The 24,725-nt window shown below is 38.0% G+C and overlaps 1 protein-coding gene across 1 annotated transcript in view; it reads right to left on the bottom strand.

Moving 5' to 3' along the window:
• Window positions 1–15,840, bottom strand: part of rimbp2b (RIMS binding protein 2b) — a 155,069-nt gene extending 139,229 nt beyond the window's left edge. The window contains exon 1 of the mRNA XM_049485760.1: window positions 15,715–15,840. The gene's annotated coding sequence lies outside the window, so the exon portion shown is untranslated. The remainder of the gene's footprint in view (window positions 1–15,714) is intronic.
• Between the last annotated feature and the right edge of the window lie 8,885 nt (window positions 15,841–24,725).

Genomic DNA, 24,725 nt, shown 5'->3' with positions numbered 1-24,725 from the left:
AGCACCGGCTCTTTGATTTCTCCTCTCTCATCCCTCGCTTCCAGACATCCCTCTCTCATCTCCCTCCCTCCTGCGTCACTCTTTCATCCTCCCCTCTTCCTCTGAGGAGTGCCACCGTGTGTGTGTGTGTGTGTGTGTGTGTGTGTGTGTGTGTGCGTGCGTGCACAGGACCAACCATCTTACAAAAGCTTCATTTTTCATGTTTTGAAACTATGAGAGAACACATTTATTCATTTTTTCAGAAATAAAAAACTCATGAGAAGGGAAATCAATGAAGTTTAGATGCCAAACTTCATACTTTAGGCTGCACCAGCAAATTTGCAATACAATTCTGGTATATTTTGTGGCATGAAACTTAAAAATAAAGGAATAACTGCTGTGGAACTTGACAAAAACTAAGCAAATACCCTATCTTTTAAAAATTAGGAGATTCATCAATAGTGCTCTGCTGACTCAGAATTTTACCTAGTGCTTGGGCCCAATGATTGTCATTTACAACAAATTTGAAGACTCTCAAGCTGCTTAAGGCATTCCATGAAAATTGACATATCCAAAATCCTTGTTTTAAAACTATGTATTATAATCCATTATAAACAAGGCAGATCTAAAATCTTGTTCTAAAAAGTTGTTCTCTGCTGGCTCCATAAAAGCGCTCTCTGCTTGGACCACGCAGATAAATATTTGCAAAGTAATTTGAAGACAGATGCTCAGCTCAAGTTCTCAAGCTGTCCAAGAATCTTCTTTTGAGACCCTGCATCTATTATAAATAACACCAATCTAAAATCAAGCTTCATTAATAGTGCTCTGTTGACTTCATAATATCACTCAGTGCTTGGGCCCAGAGATTACCACTTACAATGTAATTTGAAGACTCACAAAGTTGTTTATGACAGTCCATGCAAATTAACATGTGCAAAAGCCTTCTTTTGAGACTCTACATCTATTATAAATAACACAGATCTTAAATCAAAGTGCTCAGTGGGTCTCATAACAGCACTTGGTGCTTGGGTCCTGATAATTGCAACTTGCAACGTAATTTTAGGAAAGATGCCCAGCTCTCAAGCTGTTGAAAGTGAAAGTCAACAAAAATGAACATGTTTTATGTCAGTTTCAGATAAAAAACTAAATACTTTTAGTTTTAGTTGCCAACAGTCATGATTTGTGCAAGTTTTCTCCATTTTCACTGGAGTGCTTTATGTTGCATGCCCCTCAGCAGCCAGAGTCAGAGAGAGCAGCAGAGAGAGAACTGGCCTTGCTCTTGCTGTGGGCGGGTAGATGGCCCTCTCTCCCCTCATCACCTTCAGTGTGATTTTGATTAACAAATGCATCCATTTGTCCGTGTGTTGTAAAAGGCAAGTGCTAGCCTTAACCATCTTAGGGAGAGTCCTTATGAGTTGTTGCTTTCCTTGTCTTCCAAATTGGGGAGGTAATGGAAAAAATAAATACAAGAAAACAAAATCAACCTGAAACCTCATCCTAGTTCAATCTGTGAGTTGTCTGAAGAATGACTTGAGCTGCTGTTTATAGTGGGTTTGAGGGAGAGGTGGGATTCTCGCACCATATTCTTTAATCTCTAATCGCAGCAAATCCCGTCTTAAAATTAAAATGAAAAACTCATTAAATCTAAACAATTACTGTAAAGACAGATTAAGCACATAAAATGGCACATTTAGCCAAAAGCTAGTAGGTTTCATGTGTGCTTTTTAGTTCCTAAGGTTAGGATTAGGAATGGATTTAGAATATTTTAATATTTCAATTACATTAAGGTACTATGGGCAATATGGCATACAGCCATATGCAAATATATAAAAAAAACTGAGGCACTAAACACACACATTAATGATTAAAGCGGTGAGAATGCACACACACACACACAAAAGCAGTCATCTCAGCACTTGAGTGATAATAAGGGCTTAGGTGCCTTGTTCAAGGGCACTTAGGGAGGGACAATTCTAGAAGATCTAAAAGAACCAGCAACCTCCTGAGCTCACTAACCTTTAGGTCACAGGCGCGCTGATTAGGCACTCCTGGTCAAATGATGTGATTTGCTGATGCACTAACTACCAGTCAAACATGTCAGAACACCGATAGTACTGTATCTAGGAAACAACAACAAATAAAAACAGTTAAAAGTTTAAAAGTCGATCTGAGCAGAGTTTGAGTTTGACATGATCAAACTGCTCTGATGTTATTAAAGATTGGATCTAGAGGAGGTTATCTAGAGTAGTGTTATTCAATCTGTGTACTGTGACCCCACATTGGGGCGCAGAGGTACTTGGGTGACCACTGTGTTTTTTCTGTTTCGCAAAGTGAAAATCCTACAAATATACTGATTCTTATTTTAAAAAAAGTTAGTTACAAAGGGACAGATGAACTATTGTGAACTATTTTTTAAAAAATAATACATAATATTTGGGTCAAGTTCATTAATTGTTCTGTAACAGTATCATAAAACAGTAAGTTACTGTATTTTTCGCACAGTAAAGCGCACTTAAATTTTTTTTATTTTACCAAAAATCTTCAGTGCACCTTATAATCTGGCGCAACTTATGTATGAATTTCACCTGTCTGGTTGTAAGAAGCAGTAAAGCCACTTTGATGAAGTACAGTGTTATACAGGAGTAACGAAAGAGAATGGTATACGTACACTTCAGTATTCCGTACAGTCAACCTTTTCCCGTGATTTAAACAATAAACTACTTTATTATAAACTATTGTTATGTGTGAAATATAGTCTGGGGTCATTGCCAATCAATACTCTTTCAATCAAAACAGGTCAGTGACCATCCACGTTGTTTTTCTTGAAATTCCGGTAGGTAGGGAGGAACCGCTCGCATCGCCTGAAAACGGGTGGATGGGGAAGTAATAACAACACTGAGGCTAGGGGGTGGGGAAAACTTTATCGACTAGTTCACGTAAGGTTTTACCCACTTTTAACATCACATTTCACCCAAAATGCAACGTTAAACATCCAACTAACAGCATCTGTTGTAATATTTGCTAGAGGAATTAATAATCATAGTTTAAAACTTACTTTAACAACGAGCTAACTCCAGCTCCAGACTTTGTGCTGCAGCTTCAGCACAAAATCTTTCACTTAATTTTTTCCATTCATAAACAACTTATCATATCCATTTGACACTTTACTAAGCTTCTATGTCAGTCTAAGCTCATATGTTAAAGGTGGTGAAGTTTTGCAAAATACAGCCACCACGAGCAGAAATGTACGGAACACCGTTGCCTGTTTGTTGGCAGGTGTTTGGAATACTTATGCACAATGGTGATAGGACTGAGGGCAGTTTCTTGGGGTTTTCTTTAAAACTACCAAAAGTAACCAATCAAAATGTATTTTGGTTGCTAGGCAGATATTTCATAGTTTAACCGATCACTGCAGCCTATTTGAACTCGGGTATATTCGTAATATCCACACAAACGCAGAAAATACCGAAACTGTGTACGGAATACCGATCTCTTACATTATCAGTTTAGTTCTCCAGCACAGAGGCTGGAGCAGTATTAGCATTAGCCGTGCAAAGCACTAGCTAGCTCCTTCATCATTCAGAGGTGAGTATTATTAACCTGCTGCTAAGACAAGCTAGCACTGCTGGAGCAGCATTAGCAGTAGCCGCTAACTGTGAAAAGTGATAGCTCTTTTGCCATTCAGAGGTGAGTATATCGGATTATAGCCTGCACATTTACTGTGTTAAAACAAGCTACATAAGATGAACCGCTAGCTAATATTGTCCTGGCTTACCGGAACACTCAGGGTTTCTCATTGTAGCACTGTCAGGCAGCATTTACTAACATGGGTATGGTACCTGGACGAGTAGGGAGAAGGGCCCATGAAAATCCAGATTTTTTTTTTTCGCTCACGTTCCTTGTGTACTGACAGTAAGAGTGTACAGGGCCCAGAATTTCCTGCTACACCCCTGTTTAACCACAGCTAGTGCTAGCGGTTAGCCGCTAATGCTAATGCTGCTGCACTGAGCCTTAGTGGAAATCTGGTGATCTAAGTTTACTGTAAATAAGCAAAAGCTTTTAACGTACCCAAATATACAGTTTTCAGGACAGAAATCTGAGTAGATTAACATCCAGCCCTTTCTTCAGCAATTTTTTTTTTTTATGAATTACAGTTTTGTGTACTTAGCTTAGCTTTACTTAATTAGTTACCCCCACCACCACCCAACAGCGAGACCTGCTGAATTAGAAGGGAAACATGGCGAAACCCCTGTTCCTTGCTAGTGTCGATTAATGTGCCTTATAATCCAATGTGCCTTATGTATGAAAATAGACCAGAAAACAAACAAAAACGTTCATTGATAATGTGCCTTATAATCTGGTGCGCCTTTTAGTTTGAAAAACACGTTAAACAGGTTTTAAACAATGAACGATTCTGAGGCAATTTAAACCTGTCAATCAATTAATTACACTACAATATCTGATGTGCTGAATTTGTTTAGGTTTTCTATGAATACACCAGATACAAATCCATCATAAGTATTTTGGTGTGTTTAACATGTTAAAGTTTACTACATGATTTCTTATCTGTATGTGTTCCTTAATAGTCCGGATGACTTCAGTAACAATTTACAATATATTTTTAAAAAATTATAAAAACAATGAATGAGAAACTGTGACCATATCGCTCACCCCTACAAGCAAACCAGATTAGAGTCTTACATCAAATTTGGGCCACTCGTGCTTTCTGTGTGTCCCGATACTGTATCAATACAAGTGTATGTGTTTCTCACCGTGTGTAACTCTGCAGTTCCCAGGACCCCTCAGTGAGCCTAACCGGCTTATGAATGTTAGATGGAGGTTTTTATGATCTTGTTAAAACTGGCTACATTATTCAGAGTCCCATTCATTCAAAAGGAGCGCGAGAGAAAAAGAGAGAGAGAAAGAGAGAGAGAAAGAGAGAGTGAGAGAAACCAGAGTGAGCAGCCACAGGCTAAGTGAAATTTTAATGACCTTTCCTGCGGACAGAGTGAAAGCGATTGAGGAAGTTGGCAGAGAAAGAAGAGATTTTAGGGTGTGATGATTCCTCATGTGTCACTCCCCCTCCTCCTTCCACCTCTCCTCCTCATCCCCTCCAGCATGACAGCCAATGAGAGGAAAAGAGAGAGCGAGAGAGAGAGATCTGTCAAGGGCACCATCACTGTCCAAAAGCAGCAGCTCTCCTCTCTTTTCGGTCCTCCTTTTTCATGCTTTTTTGAATAACCAATGAAAGCAGCAGCTCAGCCTGTGATGAAGCACCAAACCTTCCCCCTCGTCCTCAGCTCACTATCTACACTGCATGTCCACATCTCTGTTGGCACCTGCTCTAATAAACGCATTCAGATCATTTAAGCTGCATCTATTGCTGACACAAATGTGCAAATGCACACACAGCTTGTTTAGTCCCTGTAGAGAAGTACTACCAATTAGGGCTGAAACGATTAGTCATCGATTATGAAAATATGAAAATGGTTCATCACAGAATTTAATTCCCGATGTGTCATTAATGTGCACTGGAGCAGACTACACCCAATGGGAGGGGTAATGGGCTCACATAAGCAGCTTGCTCTCTGTGTCTTCAAAAATGTAAACACACCAGATAAGAGACAAGACAACACTCATACTCACTGTACATCAGCTTTTTATACATTTAAACATATTCTAAGCATTTAAATTGATTAGGAGGAAGATGGATGATTACAAGCCATCAAACCAAGTTGAACTGCTTGAATGTTTGCACTAGGAGTGGCATAAAATTATCTAAAAGCAGTGTGTGAGACTGGTGGAGGAGAACATGCCAAAATGCAAAAAAAAAATGTAAGTAAAAGCCAGGGTTATTCCACCAAATATTGATTCCTGAACTCTTAAAACTTTATGAATATGAACTTTTTTCCTTACTTTTATTTTTCTTTATTATTTGAGGTCTGAAAGCTCTGCATCTTTTTGTCATTTCAGCCATTTCTTATTTTCTCTAAACAAATGCTCTAAATGACCTTTTTTGGAATTTGGGAGAAATGTTGTCTGTAGTTTATAGAATAGAACAACAATGTTCATTTTAATCAAACATTTACCTATAAATAGCAAAATCAGAGAAACTGATCCAGAAACTGAAGTGGTCTCTTAATCTTAGTAGTGCCTTCTGCTGTCTTTGGAGTGATATAGAGAAAGCAGATAGCGTGTTACAGCAAGCTGCAACAAGGGTTGCCATCTCCAGCAAAAAACATCTGTCTAAAATCCACCCATCAGAAGCTTAAACTAGCCCAATATCTTAGGTTGCCAAAGGCATTTTAAAAGGTTTGCAATTAAGGCTTTTTAATAGCTGCAATTAATATAAAAGTAGTTAAAAATGCACACCTCGTCCTTTGATATTTTTTTTCACCAGTGACTATCAAACGAGCCCATTTTGACAGGAAAACAGCAAACCTTGCAACTGGCCAACCTGGAAACCTGGTTACGTAGGCAGTTTAAAAGTGCAATACAATGAGAAATGTTCTTACTACAAACTAATAAATAAACAAACGCTATAGAAATAATGAACAGACATAATAGTTATTTACATGAATAAAAAAAATGCTTTTTTCATTTTTTTCATTATCATTCATTATAGTTCAAACAACCTCACAAGCCAGATGTTTCATGCTTGTGTGCCTCATCTGGCTTTAAATGATAAAACACTGTGAACGTTGAAGAAGTTTCCTGATCAATAAGTAAGAGAGAGAGAAAGAAAGAGAGAGAGAACTACAATAAAATCAACTGGAACACAACGGCAATAGAATACAAGAGATTTCAGATCATTTCAGACGAGATAAATAGAAAAAAGAATGAAAGCCAGCAAGAGGTAGAAAAAGAGGCATTCAGAGAATAAGAGAGTGTGACAGAGAGAGAGAGAGAAACAGGGAGAGGAAAAGGAAGCAGAAGAGACAGAACGAGAGAGCAGCAGAGAGAGTGTCTGGCTGGTCTATCTCCTTATGAGCGTTAATAAGTAGAATAATTCAATTATGCTAGAGCTGGGGGCACCTGCAGTGTGGGCACCACATCTCTCTAATTTCATTAATAACCATGTAAACATGGGTAAGACCTCAGAGTGTGCACACCAGAACGTGTGTGTGTGTGCGTGTGTGTCTGTGTGTGTTTTGGCTGTTGTCTAATAATAGCACTTTTAGGAGGGTAAAATCACAGGTTACCAACTTTTAAAGCACCATTCAACACCCACCCACCCGCACACCATGTGCACACCTTTAATAGACAAACTAAGCTATATACAGTATTATAGAGAGGTTTTAGGCACCTAATCACAATATTTATTATAATTTCTCTCAGCATTAAAAGCGGTTTTACTGTGCAAACTTTAAATGACATTAAAACAGATGTTGGCAAACATAAATACATTACATTTTACAATACAGTAAAATACAGTAAGAAAATGTAACAAAATGTACCATCTTTAAGCATTGATTTACCAAACCAGGTGTTGGTCTGATCTGATCACTACAAATAATACTAGACTCCCATAAGAAGAGTTCTTAGAATTTGTCAAATTGACTGACCTTCATTTCTTAAAGTATTTTTTTCTTCACTTAGTTGAGAAGTTCTTGCTATAATATGGATTAGACCATTACTCAAATAGAGCTATTCACTGTATACCTGTAACTCTACCTCTTCACAACTTTACAACAAATGCTCTCAAACACATTAAGAGGACAGGACATGTAATCTTGTAATTAACTCTTGATAAGTTCAGCACAGCTGTTAACTGAAAGCTGATCATTCCAGGAGACTCTGCCTCATAAAACTGACATGCAAGATATACAAAGCTGTCATCTAAGCAAGAGATGCTACTTTGAAGGGTCTAAAATATAAAACATATTCTGATATGTCTGATATATCAAAGTACAAAATCAAGACAAACATCTTTACCATACTTGTGTTGGAAACAGACTGAATGTTTTCTTTAACCCATTTCTGTAGTGAACACAGACAGTGAGAGCAGTGAGGGATTAAACCCAATGATGGCAGCTTGCCGAATTCAGGAGTCAAACCCACAACCATGTTATAATAATCTGGTGCTCTAACCACTGAGCCACAACTGCCACCTTTAAATAACAATTTTATGATTTTATTGACTTTATTTATGAACCTATTCAAAATTCCAATTAAATAGAAATATTTCTGAACGAGGAATAACATTATGCACCAATTGTGTACACGTGTTTAGCTGCAGAAATGCACTAATTTGTCGCAGGTGTATTTCATTGGTTTTCACATAGACTGTGTATAGCTGGACAGAGCATCATCTCTCAAAAGTGAAGCCACCACAGGTCGGACGCCCCCTGCTGTTCGGTTGCAGAAAGCTGTGTAACCCCACCCATCCCCATAGGTTTCAATGGCAAATCACGTATTTTTCCAATATACAATATACAATTTCCAATAAACCTTCATTATTTAAATGCAACAGCTAGTGCAACCTCTGCTTATATTGTCAATTTTTTATATGCCCACAGAATTCGTTTTTTAAAACGTTATTCAGCTCTCACACACACACACAGACACATGCTCACACACCCGCCCACTCAAAGTGTTAAGCGGATCGAGCTTGTTATCAGAATGCTATTCCGCACTGCCAATTTTCCATTAACACTTAATTCCTTTCACACATGAGCAACAGCACAAATCACTGTTGCCAAAACAATTATTTAAGAACCTGATGACTCGCTATCTTTTTACCATACACACACATAAACATACACACTCTCACACACACACTTCTTTCCAGTGACTGGGCAATAAAGAAATGAAACAAACAAAAAAACTTAATGACACGACAGCAGGGTTGGCTACAGGAGTGGTTACCTAGCAACAAACAGGTAAGTATGGCACAGCATCTCGTGTCCACGGTGATGGAGAAGTAAGACAACATATGCGACAGAGAGAGAGAGAGAGAGAGAGACATGCTGGTATATTAGAGCGGGCAGACATGAGCACCTGTGACTCCAGCAAGAGTCGCATGTTAATCATCATCTTGATGTTAAAATTTCACTCAAAACCTTTTTCAGGTCTAAGTGATTCTTAATTGTTGAAGATATGTTTCTGAGGAGATGTTTTTACATAGATGAAATATAACAATATAATTTAAGCATGCAGAACATGGTAGACCAAGAAAACTGCCCTCATCAGATAAACAGCCCTTCACAATGTTTTTAAACACAGAGAATGTAAAGTTCTATGTTCCCTCTAGATGAGAGAAGATCCACAGGTGTCTGTGGACTGACAACTCCAGAGCCCAGACCTCAACATTACTGAATTTGTTGGTATGATTTGAATAATGAAGAGCAGATAATTCTTTAGTTTGAGCAAAGGCTGCCTGATAGTGAGTAAACAGTTTTAAATGGATGAGGTGTTTAATTTTGATGTTGAGTGGGTATTTACCAGTCCTCAATCTACAGTGTCACGTGTGTAGTGTGTAGGAATACATCATAGAAGGCATTACCATATACAGTGGACAACGCCAATTGTAGTAGTGATCGTGATCGGCAGCATCTGGCTAGAATTGTCCATGCAATTTTGTGTAATTTTCTGTTAAATCCAAGCTTAAAAATAAAGAACTTGTACTTGAATTTTGTTTTGACTGGAAATTAAAGAAAAGAAGATATATTTATGCCTCCGTGTTTTTTTTTTTGCCTCTGTGTCTATGTTACCTTCTGGCTCTCTCACTTTAGTTAGGCTGTTTCATTCAGATCTGCCAGAGTCGTTAGCCACACTCTGATAATGTTTTATATTCTCTGTTTTACATGAATCCAGTCAAAACTACAGTAATTCCATCTCTCTGCCTTTCTGTGTTCTCTATCTATCTCTTCTACATGTATCGAGATGCCCTGTTCCTGATGTTGCCCAGCCTGGCTCTCCACTGCCCACTGTGTCATAAATTACTATCTGTTACATTAGCTTTAGTTACAGCTCCACATTATCTCTCTGTACTGTTGTTTTGTTCTGTTATTTCTCTGTTGTTTGTTATTTGTTTGTACTGAGTGGGTCGACCTGAGGGGAATAGGGTTCTTTCTTGGTTCTTGGTTTCTCCTAAGGTTTCTTCCTCCTAATGAAAGAGAGTTTTTCCTTGACACTGTTTTCACCACAGTAATTGGCATCTCTGTGGTGCTGCTCATAAGAGGCATGGACCTGTTTTTCTCTGTAAATCTGCTTTGTGACAACTTTTGTCGTAAAAAACGCTATATAAATAAAATTGGATTAAATTGAATATTTACATTTTTAACTTTCATCAGGTGAAATGTCTGCTGTCACGGCTTTTCCTGTGAATTTAGGACATGAGAAAATGTGTGTGTGTATATGTGTGTGTTTGAGTGTGTGAGAGTGTGTGTGTGTGCAACCACATACTGAAAGCTACCGTATTTTTCGGACTATAAGGCGCACCGTATTATAAGACGCACTATCAAAGAACGCCTATTTTCTGCTATTTTTCCATACATAGGGCGCATCGCATTATAAGGCGCGTTAAGTGACACTAGAAAGGGTGCCTATATCAAAGTGAACAGGGGTGGCGCCATGTTTCCCTTCCCCCACCGGGGGGTTGGCTTGCCGGTGGAGCGTCTCAGTATACAAATCTAGCTCAAACGAGTGCTGGATATTAATCTACACAGATTCCTCTCCTGAAAACTGTTTATTTGGGTGAGTAACGTGCTTCAGTTTATTTACAGTAAGCTTAGATTTCCAGATGTCCACTAAGGCTTGCTGCACCAGCGTTAGCATAGCTATCCGCTAGCACGCTAGCTAGTCACCTAAACTAGTAAAGTTAACCCAAACTTAAACGACAGCGTTACACTGAGTAATCCTGCGTGTTCTGGTAAGACAGTGAGATATTAGCTAGCGATTCGTCCCCCGTAGCTTGTTTTAACACGGTAAACAAGCAGATTACAGGCTGATAAAACTCACCTCTGAGAGAGTTAGCGCTTAGCATCTAGCTAATGCTAGCCAGGCAAAGCAGCACAGACTTACAGGCCGATAACTCACCTCTGAACGGTGAACGCTTAGCGATTAGCATCTAACTCTAATAATACTGCTCCAGCAGTATTAAAAGTGCTAAATTTAGAAAATACTGATCTCTGAACAGTGAAAAAGCTAGCTAGCTAAGCGGTTAGCATCTAGCTAATGCTATTGCTGCTCTGTGTGTTTACTGCTCCTTACACCTGACGGGTAAAATTTAGATAATACTGATCTCTGAACAGTGAATAAGCTAGCTAGCTAAGCGGTTAGCATCTAGCTAATGCTATTGCTGCTCTGCACGGAGTGTGTGTTTACTGCTCCTTACACCTGACGGGTAAAATTTAGATAATACTGATCTCTGAACAGTGAATAAGCTAGCTAATGCTATTTGCTGCTCCAGCCTCGGAGCTGCACGGCTCTGGACTCTGTATAGCACTGAAACTCTGTATAACGCTGCACGGAGTGTGTGTTTACTGCTCCTTACAACCTGACGAGTAAAATTTAGATAATACTGATCTCAGTGAATAAGCTAGCTAGCTTAGCGGTTAGCATCTAGCTAATGCTATTGCTGCTCAGCCTCGGAGCTGCACGGCTCTGGACTCTGTATAGCACTGAAACTCTCTATAACGCTGCACGGAGTGTGTGTTTACTGCTCCTTACAACCTGACGAGTAAAATCCATACAAAAGGCGCACCGTATTATAAGACGCACTGTCAATTTTTGTGAAAATTACAAGTTTTTAAGTGCGCCTTATAGTCCGAAAAATACGGTAATCAATGGGTTTCATTCACATTGAGTGCAGCGCGTCAGGGGTAGGCTCGAGACTTACAAGCAGCTTCCGACGGGAGACAGTACGTGACGAGACTGTGTGTCTGTGAGTGTGTGTGTGTGTGTGTGTGTGTGTGAGTATGATCAATGCACCTCATTTACTTCAGACCCAGCACATCACAGGGGAAGCCTGGAGACTTACAAGCAGCCTGCACTGGGCCAAGGTGTGTGTGTGTGTGTGTGTATGGGTGTGTGTGTGTGTGTGTAAGCGAGTGAGAGAGAGATAAATCTGTTCGATCCATTCACACAAAATTCAGCACACATGGAAACACTCCGAGAGCTCAAACGCCAATCATTCTCATGCAAGGCACAGGCCGTCTTCTTTCCTGACCGGCAGAAAATCTTTACTATTTTTTATATTAAAGCAACAGTCTGGTCAGAACCCAAGGTTACAAACTTTTAATCTAAATATAGCCCAGCAGCCAAGACAGGTTTGGTGCCTGAAGTTCACTTGATATGTTTTGCACTGAAGCTAAAAGGCTAATGTTGCTAACAAGTAATAAAAGTTTATACCGCACTGCAAACTGTGTCTAAAACTGTACTAATTCCAATATAATGAATTTGGCTGAGCGCTGATCCAGACAGCAAGTAATGGACTGTGTATTGGCTACTGAAAGTCCATGTTCGATCCTTTGTTTTTACTGCTGGGCCGCTATCAATCAGCCAAGACAGTCTAGTTTGGTGTCTAAAGTTTGCTTGGTTCATTTTGCACTGGAGCTACAAGGTTATTACAGTTAATAAATAGTAAACAGAAGTTTATACTTTAACAATAAGAACTATGCATGACAATAAAACCAATGAAATTTCCTTATTGGGCAACTTGTGGCAAACATGTCTTATGTTCCCAGTTGTTTCTTTAGATCTAGCAGTTCCAGTCTGCTTAAAGTACCTAATGATATACAAATCAAAATGAATACAAAAAAATGGAAAAGTATACCAGTTGAGATCAGACGAGCAGCATCAGTAAACAGTTTCAAAAAGTAGCTAAAGACATATTTTTTATAAACTTTAATTTAATAATTGAGCAATTTGTATTTTCATACATCTATATATGTATCGATTTACATTTTCATGTTTTCTTTTTATGTCTTAATTTATATGTTATCTTTTTGTTTTAATTGATTTATTTTAATATATCACAGTTTGACCTTTTGTAATTTTACTTAATATTATTAATGAATTAATTGTCCTTTTTACAGTTTTACTGTGAACTTTTATTATTTTATGTTATTTTCCACTGTCTTATCTTAATTGTTAATTTAAATTAACAATTAAATGAAGTATCAATTATTATTATATTATGTTGATTTTTTGTTTACTACATAATTTGGACAGACAAAATGTTTACACTTTACACTGTGCAAAAATTTCATGATGAACAGACCAATAGAAATACTTAAAAATTGCCTGAAATAAACTCTTTTACATTGAATTCCATTTATAATTAAGAAGATTTTCTCTCTCTCCTGTAAAGTTGCTGTTTTGGAGATACTTGTTTTTATTGGACAGCAACAATATGCACTATGTGCCCGGCTCAGTTCCATCAATCTGGAGTTCATTTTATTTTGCCATTTCTGACTCAAACTCATTTATCTGTAGATTGTTTACCACTAACGCTTCTTGTGGATTAAACGAGAATAAAGACTTTTAACCCCATTAACCAGATATCCCTCTCAAGAGTGCATCTTTTAGATCTTTCAGCTTATACAGTGAGTAGCTATTATCACAGCAACACTGCAGTTAACAAATAATGCTAATCACACAAAACACAAAAAAAACAAAGCAAACAGTGCAGATCACATTTACCCAGCATCAATAGTCAGAAAACGTTTGAACACAAGACAAGAAGGTGGGACAAAGGTGAAGCCACAACCCAACAAAAAACCCACTCAGAAACAAGGGCAAGGCTGGGCTGGAATGGATGTTACAACTCGCTAATATTGTATGACATCTACAATTACCAAACCTAACTAGTGTTGTCCTGTAGTATATTATTTTAGCTGCACAATTCTCTTTAGTACTGTAGACAATACTTAGTTAGAAACCACCTACAGCGTCTGAAGTCAAAGTTTGGAAAAACCTTCTCATTCAATGTTTTTCTTTATTTCTTAATTTAATTTATTTTATACACTGTAAATTAATATTTAAGACAACATGAATTAACACAATTAAGGGGCACATATGGATTTCTGTGTCTGGTCTCCACAATCCCCTGACTTAAACCCAAATGAGATGGGTGATTTGGACTGAGAAAATACTGAGAGGCCTATTTTAGTTATCTTTAAGCAAGCCGTCAACCGTGCACCACACGGCTTGATTTAGGGCGTATCAGTGTGTCTTTGCTATCATAAGGAAAAGTATGCCTTGTGTGACTCGTAAAGTGCAAAAGGCATGTACTAATTCTCTAAATTAATCATGCATGTGATTTGGGTGTAACATGCAATGAACCAATCAGTGTCTTACTTGCCATTCACTTTAAGAGTCAGATGTGTTCTGATTTGGCAGACTGCTATTTTAATGGCGCAGCTACCTGGACCTGTATATTAAGCTTTGGAACAAAATAAGAGATCACTTAAAAAAATAAGAGTTTCTTTGATTTTAACAAATAAAAATCTCTAAAATATAATCAAGAGGAAGATAGATGATCACAAGCCATCAAACCAAGCTGAACTGCTTGAATTTTTGCATCAGGAGTAGCTTAAAGTTATTCAAAAGCAGTGTGTAAGACTGGTGGAGGAGAACATGCCAAGATGCATGAAAACTGTTTTTAAAAACCAGGTTAATTCCACCAAATACTGATTTCTGAACTCTTAAAACTTTATGAATATGAACTTGTTTACTTTGCATTATTTGTTGGCATTCTTTTTTGTTATTTCTCATTTTCTGCAAATAAATGCTCTAAATAACAATATTTTTTTGGAATTTGGGAGAAATTATAATTTTACTCAAACATGTACCTATAAATTGTGAAATCAAAGAAACTGATTCAGCAACGTAAGTGGTCTCTTAATTTTTGTCCAGTGCTGTATACTGTTTGTGTGTGGTCAATCAGTCATTCATGGATATTGGGTAGTTTTTCTAAAGTAAAGAGCAAATTCAGGTTCAGGTGAAAGAATAAAGTAAAAAAAAAAATCAATGCCCTAAAAAATCCACCTTGAGATTATCATATGCTGATGCATAGTAGTTTGTGTCTGATTTGAATCTTAAGGTTCAATTTTTTTTTTATATGTACATTTTTAGTTTTTTGGGTTTTTTTTTAGGGCAGTGGGGCTAGGTTCGTTGGGTGTTCAACACCCCTAAACCTCTGATTTGTGCATGTGCCTGTGTTGAAAATTCACTGCCAAGATAGCAATGAATATATGACTGTTGACTGTTGACGTCTGCCTAGGTTGTTTTTAGTCAGTGGCGCACCTGTGTTTTACATTGCCAAGATAGCAATATGCCAAACATTTTACGTTAAGAGATCACCACCCCCCAAAAGCGTAGATATATTCACAAGCACCATTGCTATACCGTTGCTATACAACATAAGCATGAAAATAGGCAGGGTTGGCAGGGTGTTAGATAAGGACCTAAGATTGTGCAAATATGTCATCAAAGGTAAATGTGGCTACTTAAAATAATCTAAATTATAAAACATATTCTTGTTTATTTAACAACTTTTTATTTACAAAATAATTCTACATATGTTCCTGTATGGCTTTAATTTCTTAAATATTACATTTACAATGTAAAAAAATCATAAAAAGGAAGAAAACACATTAAATGAGAAAAGGTGTGTCGAAACCTTTGTTTCACTGATACAATACAATCAACTAGATCCCAACAATAGATCCCAAAAGATCAGAGAAAGAACAAATGAGAAAGAGCGATGTGATGAAACAGTAAACTCACCAGTAGTCTGTGCTGTTTTTTGAGCTGGCTGACGCTGAGTGGGACGGGGGGCTGACGGTCCTCCAGCAGACGATACGCCTGCAGGTCCGCTATGTGCAGGGGGAACAGCTCGCTCCTCAGCTTCTGCTAAACACACACACACACACACACACACACACAGCTTGTTCAGTGAACTATACAGAGAGATGAACACTTGTCTGTAGGGTCAGTGCTTCACTGTGCTGTGGATGTCCCTGAGCTTCTGTCTCTGAATGTTCACTCACACATTTATTTTCTGCTTTACAGTTTATAAATGTTAGATATGCACTCATCTGTGTGCTTCACTCTATGTAGTGTACATGTTTGCGTTTGTGAGTATGTGCATCCCTTGCATTTTTTAATATTGCAATACACTATCTTAAGGTAGCTCTTGATATCCGATTCATTAAATTTTTATAGTAATAAATGTGGAGGTATTCTAATGTCCCCATGGGAATGTTTGTGTACTGTACAAAACTAAGCACTTCAGTTTCTGAATCAGTTACTTTGATTTTGCTATTTATAGGTTTATGTTTGAGTAAAATGAACATTGTTGTTTTATTCTATAAACTATGGACAACACTTCTCCCAAATTCCAAATAAAAATATTGTCATTTAAAGCATTTATTTGCTTGCTTTCTGGCATGTTCTCCTCCACCAGTTTTACACACTGCTTTTGGATAACTTTATGCCACTCACTCCTGGTGCAACAATTCAAGCAGTTCAGCTTGGTTTGATGGCTTGTCATCATCCATCTTCCTCTTGATTGTATTCCAAAGTTTTTCAATTTGGTAAAATAAAAAAACATCATTTTTAAGTGCTCTTTTTTTCCAGAGCTGTATATGGTTGTGTACAGTTTCTCTGATTTAGCTATTTATAGGTATACGTTTGAGTAAAATAAACATTGCTGTTTTATTCCTTAGACTACGGACAACATTTCTCCCAAATTTCAAATGAAAAATATTGTTATTTAGCATTTATTTGTAGAAAATGAGAAATGGATGAAATAACAAAAAAGTTGCAGAGCTTTCAGACCTCAAATAATGCAAAGAGAACAAGTTCATATTCATAAAGTTTTAAGAGTTCAGAAATCAATATTTGGTGGAATAACCCTGGTTTTTAATTACAGTTTTCATGCATCTTGGCATGTTCTCCTCCACCAGTCTTACACACTGCTTTTGGATAATTTTATGCCACTCCTGGTGCAAAAATTCAAGCAGTTCAGCTTGGTTTGTGATCATCCATCTTCATCTTGATTATATTCTAGAGGTTTTCAATTTGGTCAAATCAAAGTTACTCATCATTTTAAGTGATGTTTTATTTTTTTCCAGAGCTGTATATGGTTGATTTTACATTATGTACAGGTAAAAAAAATAAAGAATATGTGTGTGTGTGTGTGTTGTGTTTACAGTGTGTCTGAGTCTGCAGTAGTTCCTGTACTGAGTGAGTTAAAGTGAAGCCTGAATGGAACAGGTGGCCACTGGGCACAAATCAACAGTGTGTAACAACACCATTTACTCAGAACTCTCACAGACAAAGACAGACAGGCTTTTTAGTGTGTGAGTGTGTGCATGTGTGTGTGTGTGTGTATTTGTGTGTGAAGTCTAAATACATATAATGTGCCATATGGCAAACACCAACACCTGCCCTACAGCTCTAATGGGTCAAAAGTCAACAGCCATAAGCAGCTTAAATTACACACTCACAAACACACACACACACACACACACACACTAGCACACAAACATAATGGACCTATCTACACGCCATTGCACATACATAAGCTTAATATTTAAAATATATAAAATAATGGGTTATGTTTCTATAACAACTGTAGGCTAAAAACAGAGTTACTATAAAAACTCTTGTAACAAAGTGAATACTGGGTTTTACACAGCATTTTAATAACTACACTACTGTGCACTACTGTGCAAACCTGTGCATGAATTGAAATGGAAAAGCTCCTTATCTGACTAGTAAGTTATTATTTACTGAGAATAAATGCAAATGAAATGCACACTGAATTTAGTGCTTTTAAATCACAGAGGGGGCGTGTCTGTAGCACAAGTCTCCACCTCTCCCACACACGGTGGTCCCGGAGCTTCACAAAAAGACCAAGGCTGTGATTAAACACAGTGATTAAAAGAGGCAAAAAGAGGCAAAAAGCATCGCCATAACAACCGATGTTTGGGCGTCTAGAGCTACGGTGAGCTTTATTACAATTACAGCACACGTGATTGCTAGTGACTGGGAAATGGTTATTAATGGTTATTAAAAGTTATTATTTTTTTATTCATATTGTTTCTATTTTTATAGACTTAATTTGTGAGAGAAACCAGTCTGTTGAGTTTGTTATAGGATTTTGTCAAATACAACTCTATTGTTCAAGTCATTTTTCATTTTTGTAGTTTATTTTTACATATTTATCTATATCTTGTCTCGTCTCGTTCTCGTGAACCCAGTATCGTGTCTCGTCTCGTCTTGTGAGATGAGTGTCTCGTCACACCCCTATTGACTGGTAATGAATTCATTAAACCACTAGAATAGTTAACATATTCTAAAGAAGCATTCTATAGTACCGTTAAATAAACCTGTTGAAATCTTAATTCTTTATCATTATTGTTTATAATATTGTAATAAGTCACAAATTCAATGTTCAATTAAATCTAACCCAAATATGCAAACACACACCCACAAAATACACACACACCCACTAAACACACACACACACACACACACACACACACACAGGGTTGCCCTATGCTGGTAGGCCTCTAATATGAATGCAGCAGACAGTGTATTCCAGATGCTCTGCTCAGACTGTGCACTCCATGGCAGTAAACCGTAATGCTATTCATGAATTTCAACTCACTGCCAGACTCAAACCATCATCCCCAAACATTCAGCATACACACTTTTACACTACAGACACAGCACTTACGAAACACTCCACTCACACACCCCAACAGTCCAACTGCTCTTAATAACCCAGCACGTCCAATCTCTCACACAGAACCACAACTTCAGAATAATTTTATCTGTTTATTAACCTCCTCCTCCACCCCTGCGATAAGAACAGTGCTACCACTGCAGACAAATTATTCAGCACTTACACAGATAACAAATAATAAATAAAATCAGTTTATTTTTCTTCTACAGAATAAAAGAAATCCCAGACTGTGACCGAAACGGACCTCTGTCCCCTCATCAGTACTGCGCTATATTGGGGTGAATTTAGTTTACACCCAGCGCAAAAGCCACAAGCACATCCACACACTCATTCATCAAGCCAGTAATATAAACCCAGAACAGCTTCCCTAAAAACATTCCAATCGATGTGTCCCAGATACCTTCTGTGGGTGAAAAATGCATTGTTGTATTGTGATGCATTGATCGGGAGATGGGGATTCAACTCCATCAATTTGGGACGGTTAGAATGAATCATTATCTATTATAAGTAGGAAAAAAACGACATTTCCGAAGCAGAAAGTAATTGTGCAGCTTAAGCAATTAAAAGTTGGTTGGTGTTAGGTATTGGTTTTGCTAGTGTACACAATTTTAACTAGGGATACATCAAATATTTAGCAACTTTGCTTATTTTATATCATTTTAAGCATGTTCAGTTTTTGGATGAAGTGAAACTAAAAAAACTAATTAAAATACTTAATTTAGTTCATTTTTTAATCCTTACAAATCAATACATTACCCATATTATTATTTTTGTTTGTACTGTGTTGTTTTCAAGACCGCTAGAGCCAAACCAGAGACAAGAACAGGACCAGGACATGCTGAGTCTAAGTCAAGACCAATACCTTCAGTACTAGAGTCCAAGTCAAGGATGAGACCATGAGTGGCTGAGAGTGAGACAAAACCAAGACCAGATTAAGATTTGTTTCATCATAAGATGAAGAAACTGGAAAACAGAAATTAAACTGTTTATAACTCAGTAACAGTAACAATCCATGATAGTACTTTTAGTGCAAATTAGGGGTGTAATGGTACTTGTATTCTTTATTTGTCACTGCACAAGGGTCATGGTGCGACATAGACAGCCACAGCTGTGATTGGTGCGCCGGCATCGCATTCCCGCCCACACTTTTCCACCAGTGACAGCGCTTAGCCACTGATACAGGCATACAATCTGCTGGCATAGCGCACTCTCGCTGGAGAAGCTTAGGCTACATAAATTGGGCTTAACATGCTAACGCATATTCGGCGGCATCATCCAGACCTACCAATAAATAGAACTAAAAAAAGAAACTGAAGTTACATTACTGAAGTATTTTCAAAGCACAATGTTTTTTTTTTTTTCAATTTGGAGCCTACTGTAAACTTGTATAAGCATACAGAGGAGTGTAAAACAAAACATGTTTATAATGAAGTTCCATTGTTATTATGAAGTTATTAAAGGTGCGGTTATACAGATTGCCCAGCCCCTTTATTTTTTCCACCAACTGTAGCAAAAACATACAGAAAGCGTACTGAACCGTGGGGTTTATACCGCAGTGTGAACCAAATTTTCTGGACCATTAAAACCCTAGTACAAATAATAATTTTCTATGCAATGAGCAATAACTTACAACATCCAGCATGTACCCCCCTTTTTGCAGTAAGTTTTTCTTCCAGAGTGTCTTATTTAACTGAGCAATCTGTGGTTTAATCCATTTCTGGATATGAAGACAAGATAAGACAAAACAACCAAATTCAGTATACTTGTGATGGACACAGGTGGAATGTAGACTCTGCCTTTACACACTAGTAAGCATGCACACACACACACACACACACACACACACACACAGTAACACACAGTAAGCACATGTGCCCAGAGCTGTGGACAGCCAGCGCTGCAGAGCAGTGAGGGCTCAAATCCAAAACAGTGGCAGGTTGCCAAACCGGGTATTGAACTAACAACCCTGTCATCAATAATCTGGTGCTCTAACCGCTGAGCCACTACTGCCCCGTCAGTTCCAGAGAAAGGTAAATGCAAATAAATGACACCAGATTGTAGTGAAAATTGAGATCTGAAATGTGAAAAATGTTTCATTATATGTAAATGAATCACTGTGAAGTCACAGATTTACACCTCATACCATCAACTCCCTCAAACATGGTATAAGATAAAGAGTCTACAAACCACTTGAGCCGAACCCTCTTAAATCAAAATGCTGTCCACTCCAACTGCTATTCACTCCAAATGCCATCCACTCCAAGCACTGTCCACTCCAAACGCCGTCCTCTCCAAACGTGCCATGTAGCCTGCTAGCCACTTAGCCTGTCCTCCTGGCCCTTTCTCTGGGCACAGGAAGCAGCAGGAACAATAACAGCGCTTACTAATTCATGGCTGCAGTCATGTGGAACCTGGGAGCGGCTTTGTCTTGGAGACAGGGCCTCGGAAACGCTACACTGCCGAGACAAACTTATTAAGACAAGACCTATTCTGAGCAGCTAAATTTAGACTAGGGCGATTAACACGGGTGGGTGATGGCCGAGTTGGCCATATTTGCACAAACACACACAACGCACGCGCATGTTTCACTGCTTACTTTATTACTCCACATGTGTGCGGGTGTCATATCTCATCAGCTAAAACTCCATCTGTGGTTGATGGCGGAGGGAAACCCTGCCCACTCGCATCGAGGCTTCAAGAGTAATGTCCAGAGGCTGTGAGTTCAGTAGATCAGATCACAGCCAAGCAGAGCTTGAGTCAGACACAAGGTCATTCATAGCTCACACACTCCCTTCATTCTCCTAGTTTCTCTCTGTGCGGGTTTGTATTTGTTGGATGTGCATTTAAAAAATGATATAGAATATTGTCACAGTCACAAAAAAACAACATCTACAAAACAGCAAAAAAGAAAAAAAATCTTCTTAACTTTCAATGGAAGTCAATGCAAAAATGTTTAAAATCACTATATTATTTTGAAGCATTTCCACTGGTCAATTTATCACAAGATTGGGCCTCAGTGTTGAGTCTCGACTTCAGTTCACCTAAAGGCATGTGAGAGACTCTAAGGTCAACTAGAAGAAGAAGGTTCTTGGCTCTGATGATACCAAAATGCTGCTTTTTGGCTATTAGACTTGATGCAAATCGTGGTGGTGGTAGCATTAATATAACTCCTTTAGAGTAGTCATAGGTGTCTTTTTGGTCTTGCACACTAGTCTCTTTTTACATGGTCGCTCGGTTGCTTCCATTTCTTGATATTTCCTTGATGATTTGGAACTATATGGGATGTTCAGTGACTTTTAATGTTCTTTTGTCTTTATGGTGAACTGGAGGCCAGGAATACTCTTTACCTGATTGTTTACCTGGACCTTCCAGACAGTCTTTATTTTTTTATTGAAATTACTTTTAAATGAAATTATTATAAAATAAATAAATAAATAAATTATAATTATAATAATCCAGGGGGTGAATTCTTTAGGTACTTAACCAGGTTTTGAACAGCAAAAGTGTAATTTATTAGCAAAACAAAAAACTACAAAGAATATGAACATGAACATAACCATCTAATATTATAATAAATACTTTGAAAAATTATTGGGCATAAAATTCTAAATATCAATATCAAAAACATATATGGGCAACAATCCTGTTTTTGTTGGAGTAACTGTCTTTACTGTTCAGAAAGATTTTGGAGAATGGATCTAAGCATCTAATTGAATAGAATTTATTTTATCGACTGTACAGAGACTAGACATGCTGTGTGTGTTTGCATTTGTACATCTTTGTCAGCGATGGGTCCAACTTAATGTAGCTAAATGCATTTATTAGAAGAGGTGTCCACAAACATTTGGACATATAATCTGACGTGATCAATCCTCAGCCAATGATGAACTAAATAAGCAAACTTCAGACCTCACTCTTGGGTTTTTAGCTTTGCTAACTGTGCAAATCAGGTTTCTGGCCAGAGCACTGTTTTTATTGTTAGTAAGAGAGAGAGCCTGTGGCTGGCTGGCAGTGACGGTAACCTTGAAGCTGTGCTCTCTTGCAGTAGGCAGGAAGAACCGGTACGAGTCAGGAATGGAGCTGCAGGCTGGGGCTCAGATGGGAGAGGAGCGGTTGTGCTGCACTGCCATTGGGCCTCCACAGAGAGAGCAAGAGAGAGAGAGAGAGATCCAGCCGGGGTATTTATAGCACTAACCGTCCCCAGCTGCATGGTTCCCACCCCCCGCCAGCGGGCAATTAGCACTAGCCTCCCCCTGCGGCCTGGCAGCATGCTAACCCACGTAACGCAAATGGACATCTGGACACTGGCTGTCCTCAGCCAGAGAGAGCACCAAAGGTTGAGAGAGAGTGCAAGAGAAAGAGAGACAGCGGGAGTGTACAAGAGAGAGCGAGAGTTTGTGAGAGAGAGAGAGAGAGAGAGAGAGAGTGAGAGAGAGCGAGAGCACGAGAGAACAAGAGAGAGAAAGAGAGAAAGGGAGACTCAGGAGAGAGGGCCCGGGGCCCACTGTCTCTGTGGGATTTAGGAACCAGTCTTTGCCGGTCTACATTACATAAGTCTGGCACAAAACAATAATTCGGCGGTTCAATTTCACCCCTTTCCAAATCACACAAGAGCGGTCCATTAAAAAGCCAGTATCATGTAAAACCACATCACATTTCCTTTCCTTTGCATCACATTTGCTTTGCTTCTTTAAAAATGAATGATTTTGATGCAATGAATTCAGAATTAATATGGAAACTATGAAGCACAATTTAGGTAAATCCTCATTCTGATGTCAGAGCCATGGATATGTTTATTATACAACAGTGAACTTATTCTAAAATGATACTTAGTGTTGGCTCTTAAGCCATTTATTTTTCTAAACCAAAGCTGTATACATATATAACCAATATATTAACATATACAATTATACAATCAAATGAGATATTTTTATGTTAACTGCCTACAATCCCCCACTGTTAACCCCATGTAAACTAATGTGCGAAAACAAACAAGGATGTATGTTACAAAGGGGTGTGTGAAGGGTGTTTACTACACACAATTCACAAAAGTATAAAAATCTTATGTTTAATAGTTTAATGTTTACATAGTTAATAAACTACATAATATTTTAATGTTTAAATGAACACAATGGAAGCTGTGGTCATAAAACATAAACATAAAAATAACATTTCATAAAATCTAATTTTTTAAAGTCTGGTTGGTTAAAGTCAAGGATAATCATTTTAGGTCCCCGTCCACACGAATCCGGATATTTTTAAAAACTAAGAGTTTTTTCCTCCGTTTTGGTCTTCTGTCCACACAAAAACAGCGTTTTCGGTCACTAAAAAAAAAAGTTTTTTGAAAACACATTCCAAGGTGGACATTATTGAAAACTCCACTACCAGCGGAGCCGTGTGAAAGAGGAAAACAAAGCTTTCTAAAAACGCTGACATCACACAGCGAGTCTGCTTTTTGTTTACATTAGCTTAGCCTGTTCAGAATGAGCCTGATGGATAGAGCCTGAATTGGTTTTGTTCTCTATGCGGTTTTGAAAATGAAGTAGTTGTTGCTGAGGAGTGGCGAGAAAACCTTTGAATGTCGACCTAGCATCGAAAGGGAAACAACTGTAATGAGATCGCCTGTGGATGTTCATTTCAGTGTTTTTGAGTGGTATGGCATTTCCGTGTGGACTAAGATATTTTTAAAAACAGAGAAAATATTTCAAAATATATTTCAAAAATATACAGATTCGTGTGGACAGGGCCTTAGATATTAGGTTTTTATACCATAAAAATGGCACATTGTACCACCTATGCTCTCAAGCAACTACGGTAAGCACAATATTTAAATACATTTTATGTTACACAACATTTGGTTCAACATAGAGACAAAATGCCCCAGTAACAGCATCTTTTAAAAACGTTCATCCAATTTATTTTTACAGTGATTTTTATTTAGAATTTTCTGCACTCCATCTATTCAAACAGGATTAATTACATTCTATGTAAGAAAATGTGAAGGTGGAAGAGCTCTGACGCACTGACAATATTCAAATTTTTC

Source organism: Astyanax mexicanus, chromosome 12 (genome assembly GCF_023375975.1).
Source record: "Astyanax mexicanus isolate ESR-SI-001 chromosome 12, AstMex3_surface, whole genome shotgun sequence".
NCBI classification, from domain to species: Eukaryota; Metazoa; Chordata; class Actinopteri; order Characiformes; family Acestrorhamphidae; genus Astyanax; species Astyanax mexicanus.
Note: the sequence above shows the minus strand (reverse complement) of the source record. Positions and strands in the feature narration are given on the sequence as shown.